General features: G+C 37.8%; 1 protein-coding gene across 1 annotated transcript in view; it reads right to left on the bottom strand.

The window, feature by feature from the left end:
- The window catches only part of rgma (repulsive guidance molecule BMP co-receptor a), a 198,556-nt gene that overhangs the window by 152,223 nt on the left and 24,557 nt on the right, over positions 1 to 21,776 (bottom strand). Inside the window, exon 2 of the mRNA XM_067418928.1 lies at positions 20,338 to 20,519. The gene's annotated coding sequence lies outside the window, so the exon portion shown is untranslated. The remainder of the gene's footprint in view (positions 1 to 20,337; positions 20,520 to 21,776) is intronic.

The raw sequence follows: 21,776 nt of genomic DNA, 5'->3' as shown, positions 1-21,776 counted from the left end.
GGGGAAGGGCACGGGCTAATATAACCCAAACTGGTTTTTAACAAGCCCTCCATTTCCAGCTGTTTCCCCTCAACATGAATCCCTTTTTTAAAAAAAAAAGCTTTAAGCACTTTACTTTTCCCCTAAAATAATTAGGAAAAAAATCTTGTTTTTAAAAATACTGCAAGTATTTTTAATGACACTGAAATGTTTTACATCTCTAAGCCATCAAACAGTTCATTACATCTAAAAATTAAAAAGACATCCCGTCAGACTCAGAATTCAATTTTCAAATCTTTTAAAGCAATAGTATAAAAAAAGGCTGTGACTATACTGACTGTATTAATAATAGACTGCCTTTTTTAACTTTAATCTTTAAACTGCAACTGTATCTTACAATAACCAGTATGTTACACTTTTAAAAAAATTAAGCCTTTTTTATTTACAAAATTTAATTAATAGTAAAATTCCATCAAATAATCGAACAATCCTTAATCAATCTTAAAAAAGGCTTACTTTGTGTACCGATATATTGTGCATTCCTAATAATCAAGAGACTAACTTCCATTAATACATGTAACATACATATAAGCATTATATTGTGTTTTTAGGATAGTGACAATGTATTAACCAGTTAGCAGCCAACATCACAACTACCTTTCATATTCTGCAATATAATGTTGATAGTGTCTCTGTAGTGCATTGGAGCATTTCTAGACTGGAGGAACAGACTAAACCTCATGAACAACACATACACGCACAGTGCTAAAGGTAATGCAAGTTATGTAATCAGATTACTTTTTCAAGTAACTAGTAAAGTAACATTACATAAATTTACAATAAAATATCTTAGTTACATTTGTAAATAAGTAACGCAAGTTAATAAAAACAGTGAAAAGCAAACGCAAAATATTCGCAAACCTACAATAATTAAAAATGCTAAATAACAAACATACTTAATGTATTTTAATCTCACTTTATTAATTAACGTCTTTGCTGCTGACAGTTAATGATCCAATTTAAACATACTTTCAACAATATCATATATAATATTCAACCATTTGTACATTATTTTATTATTATTGCTGAAGTACGAGTGTTGAACTTTCTCCTGTGTCTAATTCTTCTGTAATCCTGAAGGTTTGTTTGAGCTGCGTCCTCTACTGTACATGTGTAAATTAGCATTTTCTTCAGCCTGAGGCTTATTCATTTTACTTTTGGTGTGAAAGGGGCATTACATTTGCAAAAAAATAAAAAAAATTAAAGTAAGGAGAGAGGTTACTGGAAAAAGTACCAAAAACGTAACAATGTACTACTTTCCATAAAAAGTAAATAAGTAATGCAATTGGCTACTTTTTTAGGGAGTAACACAATATTGTAGCGCAATTGTCCCCAATACCGTACAGGCATATCAACACATCATTAATACAGAGCCCTAAAGCTCAATCCTTCCAGAGTTGTTTCTATAGGCTGATTTGATGGCTTCAATATTGAGCTCTCATGCATAGGCCAAGAAAGCAGAAGTTTAGTCTGGCATGTGCGTGCTCCGTAGCCATCACCCACACCTCAGCAGATTACGAATCCGAACCCAATGAGCCTCAGCAGAGATCAGAGGTGGCCACACACAGAGGTCGACCTCAGAATCCTCCCATCACAGTTTTTTATTAAAGCTATATTTCAAAAAGCAAAACATGGTGAATGCACGCACAGCTCCAGCAAGCCACACTCTGGCAAGCTGCTCCGTATTAGCAGAGACACCGTAAGGGAATGGAGAGCCATCCTTGGACAAACTTGAAAACAAACTCTGTCAGAATTCTAAATAATGCGCAGCAGAGAAATAAAAGCTCAGAGGACTGTCTAGCCTGCAAGGAGTCACAAACACAACACACATGGTGTGAAGCCTTGATAAAATATGCATTCGCTCCAAGTTGCAGGCAGCGGGAGTTTTCACTAAAGCTCAAAGCTGGAACATGGGTGACAAAGACATTATCAGTCGCTTGATGTGTGTTCGGCATAGTAACTATATGCACTCGTGTTCTTTGAGATTGGTTGGTCAAGACTGTATATTGCTTTACACCACTTCAAATTGCTGTTGTACTCCAAGAATAAAGGATTTGAAAGAGAGAATATTGAGTGAGATTGAGGTTTATTAGGCATCATTTTCTGCCTCATCTTTAACTTATATAGCTTCACTTATGGAGCCATAGTCATGGGAATTGTACTGAGGCTTATAATCAAAGAAATATGTCTATTTTTCACAGTGCTTTTCAAAATTGTCTAGTTAGAAGGGAAGTATTTCACCCAGGCCATATGCAATAAACTTACAAACAGTCATCTCCCTGTTCTAGCGTGTAAAAGAGAATGAAAAGCTGCATGAAAGCACAACATATTCCAAAAATAAATACTGCTTTCTCTCTCATGCTAGGGGAGGCCAAACCAGGAGATAATTAAAAGGGCATAAATCATGTTGATAAGAATGATGTAATTAAACGCTAACACATTTTTCCCAGAGTGTCTTGTGTTGAGAATGCACAACACACTCTGCTTGGAAAGAGACAGGATTGAAAATGCAGTCCTTCATTTGAGCAAATTTGACCATTATTTTAGGCTAATGTCAGTTATATAATGGCCCCAAAGGTATTTGGACACTAAGACATGTTTAAAAATATATATGAATAGCATTGCATAGAGTAAAAATATAAAAATATCAAACCCTGTCACAAAAAGTATGCTAGACCTTTTTTTTTGTGTGAAGATTACTTGGAGAGTATCTTGTCAGATATGTTATCCTTGTTACTGTGTAATTCTACATTTAAGTACTTTATTTTGACAGTCCAATTTAGACCTTGCCCTGAGGATGTCCTGAGCCGATCTTAAAGATTGGCATCAGGGGCGATTAAGAACTTTTTAACTGATCTATCCTAAGCCTGATCCTTTTTATACATCAGATGTCAGGCAGTTGTTGTGAGGTGAAATAATGCACCTTCAACTGGGCTTACTAACTGCCATTAACCCTTAAAAATAAATGAATGTTTCGCCAATCATTATTACAAATATGGCTCTTTAGCGACCTGGATCTACAATCTAACATGGATGGATCTCTAACTAGCGCAATAGTATAAAACTCTCCAGATATTTTACTAGAGAATCAAATAAAGCATACATTGTTATATTTTGGAGCTTGGAAGGGTTCAGAGCCATTTTTACCATCATCACTGTCATTGTCAGACCCAGTACATTCAGCATCTGGCTTATGTTCACAAAGTTTCAATTACTTCGAAATCAAATCGAAAAAATTGAATCGCTGACAACTTCATCAGATTCACCATCAAGTGACAGTGACAATAATATTAGATTTATGCCTGTGGAAATTATTAATGAAATATGTCATCATTGTGTATCAGGCATTGCCACCTTGAGGAATTGCAATCATTGAGTCATCAGAGATTCAATTATTGTAGCACAGAAGAAAAAAAACACTATTACATCAGGTTACCAAAATAATTTGTTATATTGTTTATAATGAATGGATTGATGAATACTAAGAAGGTTGATTTCTAACTTAAAAAATGAATGAGGAAGAGTGTAGTACATGATGTCTCGGGTCAATAAAGACCTGAGGTATGCACAATAGTTAAAAGAAGAGTAAACGTTAACGTGACCCTCAAGAACCAATGTGGTCTGTTCTATAGTGTCAAACAATACAATTCCTATAGTAATTGTTATATTGGAATTACTGTTTAGTGTAGATGTCACTATTTTACATTTGAGCCCCTGAGGAACTCGGTGTATGTTCCTGTATAATTGAAGCGTGTAGCTATTTTTTTATTTTTTTGATGGGACATCCCCGTTTGCAACTAAATGTCAAATGTCAACTACCAGTCAGAGTATTAGTAGACTGTCTGAATATATGCTAACACTTTATAAATAGTAACTTTGCAACTACATGTCATTTTATCCTACTAAACCGAACCTAACCGTCTACTAATATTATAATAAATTAGTTGACATGTAGCTGCAAAGTTACTTATAGTTAGTAGAATGGCTACAGTGAAAGTGTAACGAATAATTGTTGTACATAGAGCATAAATTGTCCACATATTCTTGGAGCCCCTGTATTTGCTCATTATCACAATAGATTCAAATAATGGATTCAAAATAATTAAAATATGTAAAATAATTATAATTTGTAAGGTGTGAACAAAAAAAATGTATATACAGTATATAAGGAATAATAATCAATCCCTTATTAGACTACTATGACATGGGTCTCACAAAACCACATGCCTTTTGATAGCGCCATTCCAAATATACCAAAAAGGCATGGAATACTTATGATCTAATTACAGTTCCTCTCAGAGTAGCTCCAGGGCTTACTGTCAGCCATTGTTCTTGCTCATCTGAGAGTCTTTACAACTGTGCATGTGCAAATCTTGTAAATGAATGCAGACCGCTGTCTCATCCCTGCCTGGTGAACTCTGAATCCCTAAGTCTGTGTGTCTGAGCTCTGGGCTGGTGATGAGTTACAGAGGTATAAATCCCCTGCTATTTGGCACACAGAGACGACTGCTCCATTGGAGGGTTTGTCACTGCAACTGCACCCCAAGACAGCATGTGTGCATTCTTGGAAGGGTTGAAATCCCTGTGGCATGCGGTTCTGGGGCGTCATCCAGAGCTCCACCACCAGCTGAGCAGATTTAATATGACAATCTGCCTTATATGACTGTAGTTCTCATTCCAGTGACTGAACCTGCACAAAATTAAATAGTGGTATAAAATAGTAAGATATTTTTTGAATCAGATCCAAGAAACCTCTTATTATTAAAAAAAAAGCTACAGAAAAAGTCATGTTGACAGACAGAGGGTTTGCATAAAATGATATATGGGAATTTGAGCTTAATATCTGTCATGAATTATATACCTCTCAAGTCCCACCATATCAACATGGAAGAAGTGACATATCTGTGTTGTTTTATAGCCCTGATGTTGAGTCTTTGTGATTAGTATTCTTTCGGAGACTCTGTGAGGTGGTGAAGGATGGTTATGGCATGAAAAGAAAGAAAACATGATTCAAATGTTTAAAAAAAAAAATCCATTGATGCTACCTTTTATTCTCAGTAAACCTTGTATATTAGTCCTTGTGCATGTAATGCATTCCAAATTTCATGTTAATTAAAAAAATCTTTGAGACCACACACAAAGTAAAAGCAATAATAAAACACTCTCCATTGGGTAGAAGGGGGAAACAACTTGATCAAACTATCTTAATAAAGGGTTTCTTCATTGTGGTGTTGCTATCCAGTGACATGTCAAGACATGGTTCTGGTGCACAGTGTTTCTCATTTCTACTTTAGCTGTTTCGCATGTTCCCGCTGAGCAACAAATACTTCCATTCATTTGCAATATTTATTCATCCCTGCTTGTAAATTCAGATGGATCTAAAAGTAAGTTATGTATAATATGGGGCCCAGTCTGTTTTGAAGTAACTTGCACCATTAATACACTCATAAATCCGCATGTTTGAACATGTTATGGTTGATCTTAAAACATCTGAAAGTCTGTCAAATAACAAGTTTACATAAATAGAAAGTATTATAATATGCAAATACAATACAATAATATAATTTTTAGTGTCTGCAGAGCCGTTACCTGTCCCACACACACATACACACAAAAATCGATCTCCGACTGCCTCTGAGATAATCTGCGTCTTAGGTCATTCAATATGGTCTGATCTATTACCTATCAAAGGCCATCTAACCGTTTCTACAGAAGCAGTATTAAATACAAACCCAAACCTCATTGATCTCCTCTCACGAGGCCCATGAAAACAATGAGTGTGAGGAGTAATGTTTCACAGAGGAAATGTTTGGAGTAGATATCGCTGAAAAGGTGGCAATGTAACCTTTAAATAAAAACATGGTGCAGATAAGCACAGAAAAAAGCTTTTGGGCTTTGAAAAAATACAGTACATTGTACTCTATCTATCTGTTGGCGCTGTAGAGATATCATTGTTCGCGAGTCTTTAGATTAGTTTGAGGGTGTAATGTTGAGCATGGCCTGAATTCTCACTTATCCCTCCAGTGACAGCTACACATCTGACACTTTGGCACTTCAAAAAGTTCATAAAGAGATCAAAACTAAACCCATATGAATTGAGCTGTTTAGTCCAAAAATTTCTGAAGACACACAATCTCTTTATGTGATGAACAGATTGCATTTTGGCTTTTATTGACATGTAAACATTCATCAACTCACAAGTTGTGGTAAAGCATCAGCTTGATCGCTTGACATGCGAGAACCAATGAGGTTCATTCTTGTGTTACGCACCACGTTTGAGCTTCTACAAGAACCAATGAGGTTAATTCTCGTGTTACGCACCACGTTTGAGCTTCTACAAGAACCAATGAGGTTAATTCTCGTGTTACGCAGCACGTTTGAGCTTCTACAAGAACCAACGAGGTTCATTCTCGTGTTACGCAGCACGTTTGAGCTTCCGCGAGAACCAACGAGGTTCATTCTCGTGTTACGCAGCACGTTTGAGCTTCCGCGAGAACCAATGAGGTTCATTCTCGTGTTACGCAGCACGTTTGAGCTTCCGCGAGAACCAATGAGGTTCATTCTAGTGTTACGCAGCACGTTTGAGCTTCCGCGAGAACCAATGAGGTTCATTCTAGTGTTACGCAGCACGTTTGAGCTTCCGCGAGAACCAATCAGGTTAATTCTCGTGTTACGCAGCACGTTTGAGCTTCCGCGAGAACCAATGAGGTTAATTCTCGTGTTACGCAGCACGTTTGAGCTTCCGCGAGAACCAATGAGGTTAATTCTCGTGTTACGCAGCACGTTTGAGCTTCCGCGAGAACCAATGAGGTTAATTCTCGTGTTACGCAGCACGTTTGAGCTTCCGCGAGAACCAATGAGGTTCATTCTAGTGTTACGCAGCACGTTTGAGTTTCCGCGAGAACCAATGAGGTTAATTCTCGTGTTACGCAGCACGTTTGAGCTTCCGCGAGAACCAATGAGGTTCATTCTAGTGTTACGCAGCACGTTTGAGCTTCCGCGAGAACCAATGAGGTTCATTCTAGTGTTACGCAGCACATTTGAGCTTCCGCGAGAACCAATGAGGTTAATTCTCGTGTTACGCAGCACGTTTGAGCTTCCGCGAGAACCAATGAGGTTCATTCTAGTGTTACGCAGCACGCGTGAGCTTCCGCGAGAACCAATGAGGTTAATTCTCGTGGTTTGCAGCACATTTGAGCTTCTGCAAGAACTAATGAGGTTAATTCTTGTGTTATGCAGCACGTTTGAGCTTCAGACATTTTACACAGAACTGCCACGTCAGGGCCTCTCTTGAATGTAACATGCAGTCTCTGAGTCCTAAACAGCTCAGACCACCACGGTACAACCAAGAGATTCCAACTCCTCTTTGTCTGCCGCGCAGTAGAGATAAATGTGCGGCTGGCTGACTGTTAACACAGCAGGCAGGTAGACTTCCCTTGAGTTACTGCTTTCAGCCAGCGCACTTCCACAGCACTATGAAAGTTGATGATGCCGAGCAATTTCAGCTCTGACAGAGTTGCTGTAAAAATGCTGCCAACAGAAAGGCAATACATTTAGCAGCATGCATTACAGGTGCATTTTCATTTGAGAGGCAATTACTCTCTGCAGTAAAATAGCTTTTTCACAAAGACAGTTCCACCACTGGAGGGCTGGTGATTTGTTGCGGCAGGCTACTTGGCAGGAAGTAAAGGACTGACGCTCGTTTTCCAAACCATTGTTTAAAAAAAAGGTAAATTTGTAAGCAAATTACTCCACCCTGTCCCATTTGTCCCATCTGAACAGGGATTCAGTCACGTGTGCTACTCTTACCATTCAAACGTGTCATTGCATGCATGGAATGTTCTAGTAAAACAAATTTCAAAAACTCTACAGGCTCCACCGAGCAAGCTTTAGCTAATTACTTCTGTTGGACGAAAGGACAAAATATTACATTCTATCCGCATGTGTTTTTTTTTGTAGAAGAAACTGCACAAAAAAAATTATTTGCAACTTTTGTGAAAATTACTTCAACTTTCCAGTGCCAGTGAAATAAACAGATTTAAACTTTATTCTTGTTATATATTGTATATTGTCCAGCAGTGTTATTTCCACCATAACAAGCAATTTTGCCCCTAATTAAGATAAATCAAAAGTCAGAGCACCAAGCCCTGTTTACAACTGGTTTTAAGATGCATTTTGGTCAATCTGATCACAAGTGGACGATGCTAAATACAGGTGTAAACAAGGTCTAAAACCTTTTGAGCTTGTTCACTTTGAGCACATCCAGAGGTAGTTGAAATCCCATTCGACCGGATTGCTTTCATAGTGTTACCGCTCATGTGGTCGAAACAGCCACAAGACTCTCGCCTATACTGACCTAAAGCGTAAACATTATGGGAAGTGCGCAAGCCAGATGGGATTAAAACTTTGTCACCTGAAGACCCAGATTTTGTTTAAAGATAAAAAACACACCAAGCATAATGTTCTCTCACCTTTGCTAATTTCTAACACACACACACAGCATTTGCCGTGGTCTTGCGGCTGTCAGAGCAGAGAAGAATGCTACAGTTTTTCTATTGTCTCCAGGCACGGTCATATGTAAATAGCGTGAGCTTATTCCGTCCATTAGATCTAGAGAATGATCTGAAAAATCCATATAGTTACACCCTCAAAAAAAACAGTACAGAAGTGGTTGAATGTGGACAAAAGTGACAAACTAAAATATCAGGTGTAAATGGGTATGTCTCCCTCGTCTACTTCTGATCCAATCGACTAAAATACATCTTAATAGACCCGTTCACGGGTGACGTCACAGGAAAATTCACAGTTCGCAGTGCGCATGTCGGGGTCAGAAAGTTTGTTCCATCCCATTGAATTGTACGTTAACCAGATAATTTCTCGTCAAGAAAAAAATGCCTACTTGCATCGTGAAATGTGGAAGAAGAAAAAAAAAAAAAAATTTGCACCAGTGGTTGAGTCAAGTTTTTCAGGATTTCCACAGGATCTCATCCGTTAAAGAACATCGACGACATATGTGGCTGCAAGCTATAACGGGCTGGGGTGTGTTAATGACGCAGGTGGTGGAGTAATAACTGGTTTTAATTATTTAACTTGAGATCGAATTCATGCTAGATTTTTTTTGCTCTAAATTATAGACATGGCATCTGAGGACTAATTCTCTTTTTTTCCTCAGTTATTTTCCAGATTCGTTCATAAGCTCGTAATTCTTAATGTACGCACGTGCTCTTCAAAAAAGGTTCATTGACAAATTAAAAGACAAAAATGACATTTGTATGTATTCAAAATAAAATATATGATCGTACTAAATGTCAGCTTGCTTTATTTTGCTCAAGATAAGGATTTATTAGGTCCACGTCATGCAAACAAGAAAATCTGCTGCACAGGTCAATCTGTGCTGTTGCTATCGTTGCAACCACACAAGTTTGCGATGATGTTTATGGATGTTCTTTCGAACGATGATTCCGGGAAACACAGACTCGAACTATGTCGATAACAATGAAACGAATAATGCTTTTGGCTAACGATGCTTTTGTGTGTTCATTTAATCTTGCACAAACAATATAAATTGGTACGTTTATAGTCATTGTCTGTGTTTTATATGTGCCTTATAAATACTTGCCCTTTGTAGTGAACCTATAAGCTGGTCCATTAGTTGACTTAAGCTGACTAAAAGTAGTTAGCCGCATTTCTTCAATAGTTAGGTGAAGTTCGATATCTGGCAGTTTGACCTGTGGCATGCTGCAGACGTGTCTTTACATTAGCGCTTTCACTATGGCTACAGTAGATCGCGTTGTTTTTCTGACCCCATGCTGCGCGCGCACCTATGATGTTTACAAACATTGAAGAGGTCTATACTAAGTTTAAACAGGGCCTTAGATGAAATGTGTGGGCTGGGATTTTTTTTTTTTTTTTTTGGTATCATTTCCATTCAAGCTTTTATTTAGCCTAGAAATCTAGACGCACCCTAGCTGCAGCAAATTTAATTTGCCCGCAAGTGTGGTCTAGCAACTCTCAATTCCTATCTGAGCTGTATTCCTCAGAATCTGGACGGCCCAATCACATCGTGTAGGTAGGCTATAGAGTCGGCGGGCGGGGCCATAATGACGACAGCAGAGTTGCGTTTGCGTGCTTCTAGTAACACAGTCTTCTAGTAAACACAGAAACTGGCGAACGGCGGCGGTCTTTCGAATCAGCTCTGCCCGCGCCTCCGGAAAACTTGGAGTTAAGCTTTTCTCTGAGAAAAGAACAAAGAGCGGCACTGAAGTCATTCTTAAAAAGGGAAGATGTGTTCAGAGTTTAGCCGACCGGATACGGCGAATGTTTAATCAGTCAGCAAGCTCCCCTTCACTGTCGTTGCTCTGGTTGGTTGTAGCGCTATCCTATCGCGTGCAGAGGGAGTTTGAAAGACAACCGTTTATCCCGCCCCTCGGACTGAGCCCCGTCTATGGTGAGTTTCCAGACCAAACATCTTGATGTGGGTCTGGCTTGTCAGGCTAGCTTTTATTGTCATTTTATGCAAAATGGTCAATTATTTAATAATTATATTTTGGATACATTAAAGCTATGCTAGCTATGAAATTAGCTAAAGCAAGTCAAAGGAGATGGCATTTTATTCCAAAAGTATCAAAACTGTAATTTCAATGTATTTTTTTAAAGGAATGCTTCTTGCTAAATGATAAACTACCAATTTCAACATTCATACTGTAGTTTTCACTCACACCCAGATCATATTCTGTTCATACTTGCATTAAAGATATTTCACACTTGAAAATCTTAATTTAATCCTCAACAGTCCTCATCTGATAGGAGCAGTTTTGAATATGCCAAAAAACCACATATCTATATTGCTGTCTGTAGGCAACCAGTTGAGCGTAAACCAATCTTGCACATTGCCCTTGTGATTGAAATCTGTATTTTCTATTACCTCTCTGTAAACAGATGGCAGATAAGAAATGCCAGCAGCTTTGAAAATGCCGCCTCCCTGGTTTCTTCTAGTAGGATGAAGTAAGGGATAGGGTTATCCGTGGTGGTACGGGACTGATTACCCCCAATCTGTCTCAGAGCTGCAGAGCTTCCCCATGGACTGCCATGACAGCTCGGCACAGAGGCCAAAATGAGCATTTTTCACTGAGCAAATTGCCGGCTTGGTGAGATACAGACTTCTGCTAATTGATAGATGATGTGTTTTCACAATTCTTTATGGAAGTTAATTGAAATGAAAGCAGAACCATGAACCTTTGACCTTGAAGCATGCATCATAGTAGTAAGGCATGAACAGGTATATGCGACAGAATACAGAAAGGCACTATGCAGAAATATAGTCTTTATGCACTCAATTTCCACACACTGTTTGAGCAGAAATCTTCATTCTCTCATTCTCAAAGAATTGTATTAATGCTCTACATGGTGGCAGCCGATTACAGTTTACCCTGGGACTCCCAAGACATGTCATACACAAGGTAGACATTTCATAAATCATTTAATTAGGATTGCATTAGTGAACTAATCTGCCAGCTGCATGCCATGATAAGACAGTTCACTAGAGGGTGTCCAGAAAATGTACTCATGTCTATCTGTATCTAAAATGGCCTGTCTGTCACAGTACTGCAGGGGTTGGAAGGCTGTTTCTGAAAATAACTTGCCTTATGAATGTTCACCTTACACCGCAGTGACAGCGGGCAGATTGCTCTCCGTTGCGAACTGCCAAAGCTGCGCGACTAAAACGCTCATATCTGGAGGAATTGGAAAGGCATGAAATCAAGGTCAAGTAACATCAAGCTATTTGTTTACCTACAGATTCTTCAATTCAGCTCTTTGTGGAGGGGTGAAAAGTTGATTTTGGAATCATTTTAGATCTGTACTGAACTTGACAGGCTAGATTGCAGTAGAGACATGTTATAAAAAGCAGATAACGCTGGTTTAAAGTGGTTCAATGACATGAATTCCACAGTATATGGCTGACTCAAACAAACACATTGCAAGCCATTACTAAAAAAGGAAGGAGTGTCTCCAAAACTCAGCCTGTATCTGCCAGTGAATGGAATGGTCATAAATTTGTAGGTTTTGAACAGTGTTCATATCCTGTCTTGTCTTTCATTGTAAAGTCTGAGATGAATTACCACTAGATGTTTGCACTTCATTGTGGTTGTGATGATGTAGCTTGCCGCCAGCACACAGACCGCCACTTACACACGATTCCCAAGTCAAACCATCCAGTTATTGCAGTAGGCACTTTCACTGCTTCACCTTTGGCTCTGATAATGTGGAATGACAAAATATCACAAGAAAAAGTGTCAAAAGTAAAAGTGGTTGTAATGTTGTTTTACTTGGTGCCAATTATAAGTAATGTTCCTCCCATCAATAATCAATATAGTAAAAGAATACAGTCCCCTTGCAGTCATTAATACAATATTTGAAACGCTACTGTAATATAAATGGGACATTTGGATATCTGTAAGTTAATGCGGTTGTTAATCCGCATTTAACTTTGATCATATACAAATGCAATTCAGCTTCTAAAATTTACTTAACCAGCGGTAGAACCTACTGCCTATTGCTACCATCAAGAATATGGCCCCAATTTACACATTCAAGATTATTATTTTTCACTTTTTACACAGATAATGGCTGACTGAGTTTCTCAAACGCATCATAAGCCGAAGTAGATCCATTATGGTCCCTATGATCAACTTTGCTCACAATGCTTTTGAGCAACGTTGCCCAGATCTTTTTGCATGCATTTACACGGCAAAAAAACACGTGCAACAGGTATTGGCCGTTTATTTTAATAAAACATAAAAATAAGTAGTACATCAGATCAGCAGGTTGTATAAAAAGGTATTAGGCCTTACAGTCAGTCTAAACTGGGCACCAAATCAGACATGTCGAAATACCAGATCTACTATGCATGTACTAACGCATGTGTCTGCAATCTACCTGATGAACATTTTATTACTTTATTGATACCTTTTTTTAATCATATGGTCTTGGTATGAACGTGTAGAGGAAACAATACATAAAATCATCACAAACACAAGCAATGCAGCCCAGAGGCTCCACAGTGAATGTACACGAGGCTCGTCCAAGTCTTTATGGTATCCAGCCTTTATGAGTATGACATGAACAATTATCACACCAGACCCGAAAACCCATCTCTAACCATTCCACTGTACGGGGGATAGTACCGCCAGAGGCGGGCCTGGTCATAGAGCCATAAACAGATAATAACTTAATGGCAGACCAATTTGGAAGCAGCTGGAAGCAGGTCTGTAGAAGCAGCTGTTTTAACTCAGACATACACACATGAACACATATACATGCACTGGCACAATCACACACCACCACAACAACCACAAGACATCTGATATCTGCTGCATGGCTTATTATATTTACATTTTGTCCATTATTAGTGAATATGCCGGCTCTTAGATAAGTTTGTGCAGAAACACGCACACACATTGTTCGTAATGCTTTAGATTATGCGCATCCACTGCCATATCCCACAACAATACACAAACAGTGACATGTAGATGCAAATACATGCATATCAATTTTAGAATTTACATTACTTTCAGCGTGACGGGTGCATAGCTCACCTCACATATCTGGCCTCTACCATGGTTTTAATTGGTTATTTTTAAGTTTAATTTAATATGGTTGTTACTTAATTTAAATCCCCTTACAATATAATAAAAAAAAGGATAAATAATTGACAGACAGATGGACGGATGGACTGAATTTCAAGATAGTGGATTAATTAAAAGGGAGCAAGTCTCAACTTCAATATGAAAATATTGATCTATATCTACAAATGTGAATTAAACCAGGTTATTTACATAAATCTACACCAGAATGTCATAAAAATATAATGTGTTTTCCTATACTGATGCAAAACTAAGGATTAAAACACACATTTTGCAAATGTCTCTAATTACAGATTCAGAGTTTCAAGCTATATCCATATTTCTGCCGTTTGGACAGAACCCTCAGTCCAATTCCTCATTAGTTCAACCTAACTTCATGGAAATAAGATCTCTCAATGAAGATCTATGTTGTTTATTTTAGAAAACTAACAGCTTATGCACATGGTCTCACTGTAATTTTTTCTCGACTCCCATTAGCATTCTTAAACTGCATATAACTCAACGTATTTGGTATGTGGTAAATTTTCAAGCGATGCATAAATATTCATATGTGTTAGGCATACATTATGGATCAGAAGGCAGTTATGGTCACATAGCTTCAGTACACATATTGCCCTCTGCTGGTCGCTGCAGCACTCGTCTGCGGTCTGGGACAACATGTCTAAAGTCCTCATTAGAAAACCGTTGAGCACATTCCCGCGGCCACAAGCTAAGATACTGTAATTTTGTGGCTTGGACGGCTCCGCTCTCTCGCAGGAGTTCTCTGCTCCGCTTACTGATTTACTGTACTGATCTCATAAGTACAACTCAGACTGTTCATATTACTGCTGTCCACCCAAACACAATGCATCAATCAAACCAACACCTGTAGTATTGCTCTTTTTAAAACACTCACAATACTCAGGGAATATGAGAGTTGGCAGCTTTGAAACAAAATTCAAGTCTTATCATTCCTGCATTGACTTGTAAGACTATTTTAAGGCAGAGACAGCTGCATTTTGTGAAAAATTGTAATCCTGCGGGTAATGGTTTGTGTCAAAACATAAAGAATCAACGATTTGTTTAAGTTTAACTGCAATTCGTCAAAACAAACGTATTTTCTCTGTTACACATACACGTTCAAAGAAAAAAACATACATTTTTAATACCTATTTAATGAGCAATGTGACTGGAAAGGCTCAAAAGAGGGAAACCAATCTTGCCAAAACAATGTAGATTTGTACTTCAGTTTCTGTTAACAGTCATAGAGACAGTAATATTAAGAGAAAAAGACAGTGTCCTCATAGAAGCCAGTGAAATAGATCCATTTATGGATCACATTCTCTATTAGTCACACAGATTATCTTTCACAATAAAGACAAGTAATTAAACACAGCATAAAAAGCTAATTATGTGGTCTATCTAACTTGATTGTGTTGTCTGAGTGAACCAATTTATTGCAACACTATACCTTTTGGAAAATGCACAAAGATTTCCAAAGAGAGAGCGAGAAAGAGAGAGAGAGAGAGAGGTTGTATTGTGCTCGTCCTCTATCAGGCATCTCAGTCCAAAAAAGTCACAATAGCAACTTTATAACAGAGCAAAAAAAACAGCCTAAGGCAGCATACCTCTACTAGCTCTTATTCACAGATGTAAGAATGAGGCACATGATCCCTCATTTGCTCTTCCCATTGCAAAGGTTTGAAAAGTAGTACGCGTAAACTTTACTTCCAGTATTTCTGAACATTACAAGGTCATTTGGACTTGCTGGTTTTGGTTGTTCATGCATGCTAAACTTCTGCACTGTAGTACAGAGGCCGTCTCTAAAGTGGCATACAAACCACACAAAGGTGCATTTAACCAGAACGCTTAAGGGTTAGTTCACCCAAAAATGAAAATCCTGTCATAAATTATGTACCCTCATGTCGTTCGACACCCGTAAGACCTCCGTTCATCTTCGGAACACAAATGAAGATATTTTTGTTGAAATCCGATGGCTGAGAAAGGCCTTCATTGACACCAATGTCAGTTCCTCTCTCAAGACCCATAAAGGCACTGAAGACGTCGTTACAAAGCCCATCTCACTACAGTGGCTCTACAATCATTTTATGAAGCGACGAGAATAGTTTGTGCGCAAAAACAAAACAAAATAACGACAGTGATGGGCCAATTTCAAAACAGCTTCGAACCGTGATGAATCAGTGTATTGCTTCATGATTTGGATCGTTAAAGTCACGTGATTTCAGCAGTTTGGCGATTTGACGTGATCCGAATCATGAACAAGAATCGATCCCTGCCATTGACGGAATTACCTGTAATTTACGACAGCGCTTTCCCGCCATTGCCAGAATTTTACGTTATTTATGACGCAGCACTTCCCCGCCATTGGTGGAATGTCCTCTCATTTATAATGCAGCGCTTTACCTGCCCTTGGCGGAATTATCTGTAAATTATTACACAGCACTTCCCCACCACTTGTGTAATTTTCTGTCATTTGAGACAGCGCTTCCACGCCATTAGCAAAATTTTCCATAATTTATGAAACAACAGTTCCCTACCATTGACATAATTTTCAATATAAAAGAGTAGATGGCCTATTATGCATCTTCTGAAAGAGTACAGAATCTCAGCATAAAAAACACAGGAAAAAAATTGCACAAATAAGCAACAGAAGCATTGCTTGCGCACATGTAGGCAAACATAATCATCAAATCTCAACAGCACATGAATCAAAACTGCCTAAAACAACCATTAATTGTCGAACCCACAAAGAGCCGTGCCAGCTTTGGAGGTGTTGACTCCATCTATGTTTCGATCGTCGTTTTTCTCAGCTTTGTATTAAAATGTTGCTTTTGTAATAGTGACAATGTAAAAGAAAAAAAGATGACTGGGGATTTCTGGAACATTAACAACAACAAAAAAATACAAATCTACATTCATTTAATTTATTTTTTCAGTTATGTCATGATTGATAAATGTACTTGTCATGGAATTTGCTGGCCAAAATAGTTTGGCTCACTCTGCTTTAAACTGTAAATGTGGCTAATAGGAAATGTCTCCTCTCTCAACTGTGAACATTCATAAGCTGCCGTCAGAATGCTGGAGTTTTATTCCTGTGGGAATTCAAATAAAATCATCTTTTTTGAAAGATTTGCCAAAGGCAAAGATTTGCATGGACCTTGTGCAGTGCAAATGTTTGTTTTTCAGCAACCACGTACAGTATAGTCCAGCACGTCTAAATGTTATAGAATGGAAAATATAGTTTGAACCTTTCTACATATGCTTTAACATGCTAAAATGTTGGCTGCGTTTGCAAATATGACATTTCAAAGTTAGCATGAAGTCGCTGACTGGGTTGTTTTAATATAGCCTGAGTTTCAGCAAAAGAGTTGGTTGCTGTAATGAAATAAGCCTGTAATTAATTACAATTATTGCTGGTATCAATTACATGACTTCAGTTATAAATCATTAGAGTTGTTTACCACAGAAACGCAGCTTAAAATGTTCTCAGCAAACGTGTTTCTTCCAGACCTCTTTCTAACAGCCAAGGAGGCAAGGACATGCATAAACAAACAACTCAGCGTTCTACATCAGAGCCCATGGCGTATGACGATAACGCACTAAATTATTAAAAGCTCAGTTGATTAGACTGTTGTGCCACAGTCTTTGTGCTATTTTCAATCCTAGGCTCAGGTCAAACACACCAGCTCTGATTTCACATACACACACACACACACCACATGTACAATCTCTCTGCAGCACTTCCGTGGAGCTCACTTGCCTCGGGATGCGACCTTTCTAAAATCTCCATTTTGACCTGTCAAGTTTAAACAAAGCAATTTCAGGCGCAGCTGCACCTGCCGTGTCCGCAGACATCATCCACACTGTCTAGCGGGAAGACAATCATTTGTCTCATTACATGGATAAAATGAGCACAGGATCTCTCTCGCTCGCTTGCAATGCGTGTGTTTGGCAAGAAATTGGCGTAAAAATATGTTGTGCAGATGGCGAAAAAGTGCACAAAAACAGTGCACACCATAATTGTACTATTATACGCCACACAAATGCTTCAAAACATGACATTTAGTACCACACAAAAACAGCAGTTTATACATACTGAAAACACATTTTGAAGCAAATCTATCTGTAACTCATGCAGATACTGCTGCTTAGGCTACATTGATATTTTGAGTCCGAGAGGCCACTGCATCACCATTTGATCTTCATGAATATGGATGTTTTTCTATTTTTCCATTCGCAAGGACACGAAGAAAAAAAAGGATTTCTCTTAGAGCTTGACAGTTTAACAGTTTGGGTGTGAGCAGGTTTTAACAGTACTAAGGGACCATTAAGGTTAAGTGAGATATGAGGAATGATTTGAATAATGGCTGTTGTGAGAAAGGGAAGAGACACGTACATGTCCTTATACCAAATACACAGGGTTCGTACACCTTTTCAAAGGTCAAATTCAAGCACTTTTCAAGCACTTTCAAGGTCCATTTTAAAGATTTTTCCAGCACCTAACACCGCTGTAAATTACATACCAATACATTGTCCAAATTATTATTTAGTGTTATCATCACATTAAAAAGATAATAATGCTATAAACAGCCAAAATTGTTTCGTAAAGCAGAAGGATCAGATATTTAACCAAATCACAAGTTTTATTTCTTTTAAATGTATCACTGTCTAAGTACACTGTGCTTGATATCTAACCTGCCTTTGGGGCAGGTGAACCTGTCGAACAAAATCACTCGACAGGTTCACCTAACTTTCAATTAATTTATTGAAATTTTTTTAAATGCGACCATTTGTGTTTGAGGTAGACAGTCAATCAGATTCAGCTCATTGACCTTTTCTATTTTTAATTAATTTGTTTTTTTGTGTGTATGTCTATTAAAAGTCTAGGCAATCAAATATTTCTTCTGAGGCGATCACTTTATATGATAAAGCTTAAGCTTTTTTTTTTCATAAACATTGATCAATTACCATTACAATTATCTCCCAAATATGCTTACAGAAGTGCATGTTCTACAGTGGGGTAATTGTGTTGCAGTAGCTTACAAACAGCACAAGAAAGCTTGACTTCAAATGGTAAAAAGAAGAAAAAAAAGTAATAAAATAAGAACAAATAAGCAAAAACAATAGTACAAATAAATCAGGTAGGTCTAGGTCTAACTGTATTCAGGTGAGAAACTGAATTAAAAAAATAAACAAGTTATCAAATTTAAAATAACATTGGATTTTCATTGTAAAAATTAAATACATATTACTCTGTTAGGGTTACACACGTTAATCAGTAAAGAGCAGCAAGTGATCTTTTGTCTTTTTGTAGTTTGAATAACTGCTGCCCCTTTAAGACCTGATGCAAGTGTGGAATCAAAACACTGTTTCTGTTACTCATTCTTCTGAACTGTTTATGACTGTATTTACGTTAATACACACCCAGATGAACATTGTAACATTTTTTGTGTGTATTTGACCATTAATAAGCTGGGAAAAGGAGCCATTTTTTATTTTATTTACTTGTCAGAGGTCGGCTTTAATACGGTATGTGCGCACTTCAGATATGAGCGCGAAATCTGCGGGAATTTGTAGAATTATGTGCAATCCTGTGCGAAATTCAGACCGATCACACACTAACACACTGTCATAAAGAAAAATCCAGCAGGACAACATTTGATTTCTACATTTAATAAACAAATTATTTAGTCAGATAGGTATTTGTTGTAAAAGAAATAGTTACAATTTCAAGCATTTTTAAGCACTTTATCCAAAATTCAAGCACTTTCAAGGATTTCAAGCACCCGTACGAACCCTGCCATTACAGCAATAGAAAAAGCTCCTTATATAACTGCTTTTATTATATGCTGATAATTATTTTCTCTTTTTTTTACAATAAAATGGTGTCAACAACAGATAAAAGTGTCTACAATAAAGAGAAAAAAAGTCTTCATATGGTTTTGAAAAACTTCTTCAATCATTTTTTTAAAAAAAGTTTCAGTTTAAATGACTTAAAGTACTTACATACTCTTCCATAGCGTCATTAATAATTTATGATTTATTTACTAATAATTAAAAAAATATTAAATAATATAATTAAATAATATATTCATACTTACAATTAATATCTTCATATAATTAATATAATATAAGGAACAGTGTTATATATAATTATATTATGTTATAATATAAGGAACCGGTGACAGGGTCATGGACGGCCAAGACTCATTGATGCACGTGCGGAGTGAAGGCTAGCCCGTGTGGTCCGAAAAAACAGACGAGCTACTGTAGCTCATATTGCTCAAGAAGTTAATGCTGGTTCTGATAGTACCAAATATATTAGCAAATTTATTAATTTATTTTATAAATTATGAATAATTTATGAATAAGTAAATGTACTTTTTACTGCAATAGGTTTGTGATGAGTAATGCAGTTATAAGTAACATTTTGCATGGCACCTAACTTTTTCTGCAGCAGTTTGTTTCTGCTATAAAGAACTGAAATTGCATTCACCAAGTCTTTATCTTATCAGTACGAGTAAAATACTTAAAAATTGTATAGGATTTGTCACTTGTAACTTGAAATGGAGTAATTTTCTCTGTAAGGAATCTGTATTTTTACTCAAATGTGGTTTTTAGGTACCCCTTTGATGGCTAGGTGCATGTCGCTTACCTGGGGAACATATGGCACCAGGATGCACTATGGGAAGAAGGCAAGCCGGCGGAGGTACTGTGATGCTTTGGGCAATGTTCTGCTGGGAAACCTTGGGTCCTTCCATCCATGTGGATGTTACTGCTGCTAACATCTTGGTGCCTTCAGAGGTCAAGTGGAGTCCATGCTTCAATGGGTCAAGGCTGTTTTGGCAGCAAAAGGAGGACCAACACAATAATGTTATGGCTGATCGGTGTATTTAAATTCTTCATACAAAAAAAAAAAAAAAAAAAAACATAGCAAGTTTAATGAAGACACTATGTGTGAATAGCATTTTAATGCATTTTTTAACAAATTAATACTTCCAGTCAAAACAAAATGACCCATATGCTTTTGGTTCATTTGGGTATTTAAAATGTCATTTGGCTAATCTCCAAACTCAGTTTGTCACCATTCCCGAATACTAATTAAAGCAGGCTAACATGGGTTTTAGCATTATGAGGGTTAATCCATTTGTCTCCCTATTTGAAAAGATCCATTATTATCATTTTTAAAAAGCGGATCGACTTTCCCTTCTCAGTTCCTTTTCTGGGCCTAAGGGGCCTGTTGCTAGGCAATAGTGGCTATCTCTGAGGTGACGTGATCTCCCATGGGCCTGGTTCTCACTCATCACCTTCCACATAAAGACATATGTGCGCGCACACAGCGATAGGCATATACAGAAACATGCATGAAAAGAAATGAAAAAGAAAGTAAGTAGGCAGACCAAAGATAAAAAGGTGAAAAACGAGAGAGATAGAGTGTGAGTTAAGCAACTTCATGCTATCACATTGCTTCCTCTGGACTCATGTCCTTATCTCTAGCAGCCTGTTCTCACCCACTCATTGCAGTGCTGAGAGGGGCTTCACACCAGCCAGACCTCAGTCACTGCAGTGGCCTGGAGGACAGGCAGATGGCTGTAATGAGGAAGCCATGGGTGTAAGAGTGAGCATCTGGACGTCTCCCCTATCTCCTATCCTCTCTTCTCCTCCCCAGAGCTGTGAACGGAGCACTTCAGGCATTCATCAGCCAGAATTAGCAGAGACATGATGTGAGTAAAATTTATCACGATAGCTTGAAGCAGCAGGCCTCTCTGTGGTATTTAAGATTCAATTTTCTTTGCCACTTCTTAGGATTCTGCAGAGATAGTGGGTTTGAATCAGGCTGGTTAGGTGATACTAGGGCAAGTTAGAATAAACTGTAGCGTTTCACATTGCTCAAAAAAAAAGATTAACAAGCACAAATGTATTTAAATGATAATGTTATTTTTTTGTCAAATTCAAGAACATGCCATGTTTGAATACCCAATTGCAGGGCTATAGGCTGGGTTTTAAAAATCACAGAGCCCACATTTTCTCTGATCTACATATGTGCATTTTTAGACATTTGAAGGTCAAAAAAGGATAAGAAATAACTTTAAA

The sequence above is a fragment of the Pseudorasbora parva genome, chromosome 16 (genome assembly GCF_024679245.1).
Source record: "Pseudorasbora parva isolate DD20220531a chromosome 16, ASM2467924v1, whole genome shotgun sequence".
In the NCBI taxonomy this organism is placed as follows: domain Eukaryota; kingdom Metazoa; phylum Chordata; class Actinopteri; order Cypriniformes; family Gobionidae; genus Pseudorasbora; species Pseudorasbora parva.
The sequence above is the reverse complement of the archived record's forward strand: the minus strand, read 5'-3'. Positions and strand labels throughout refer to the sequence as shown.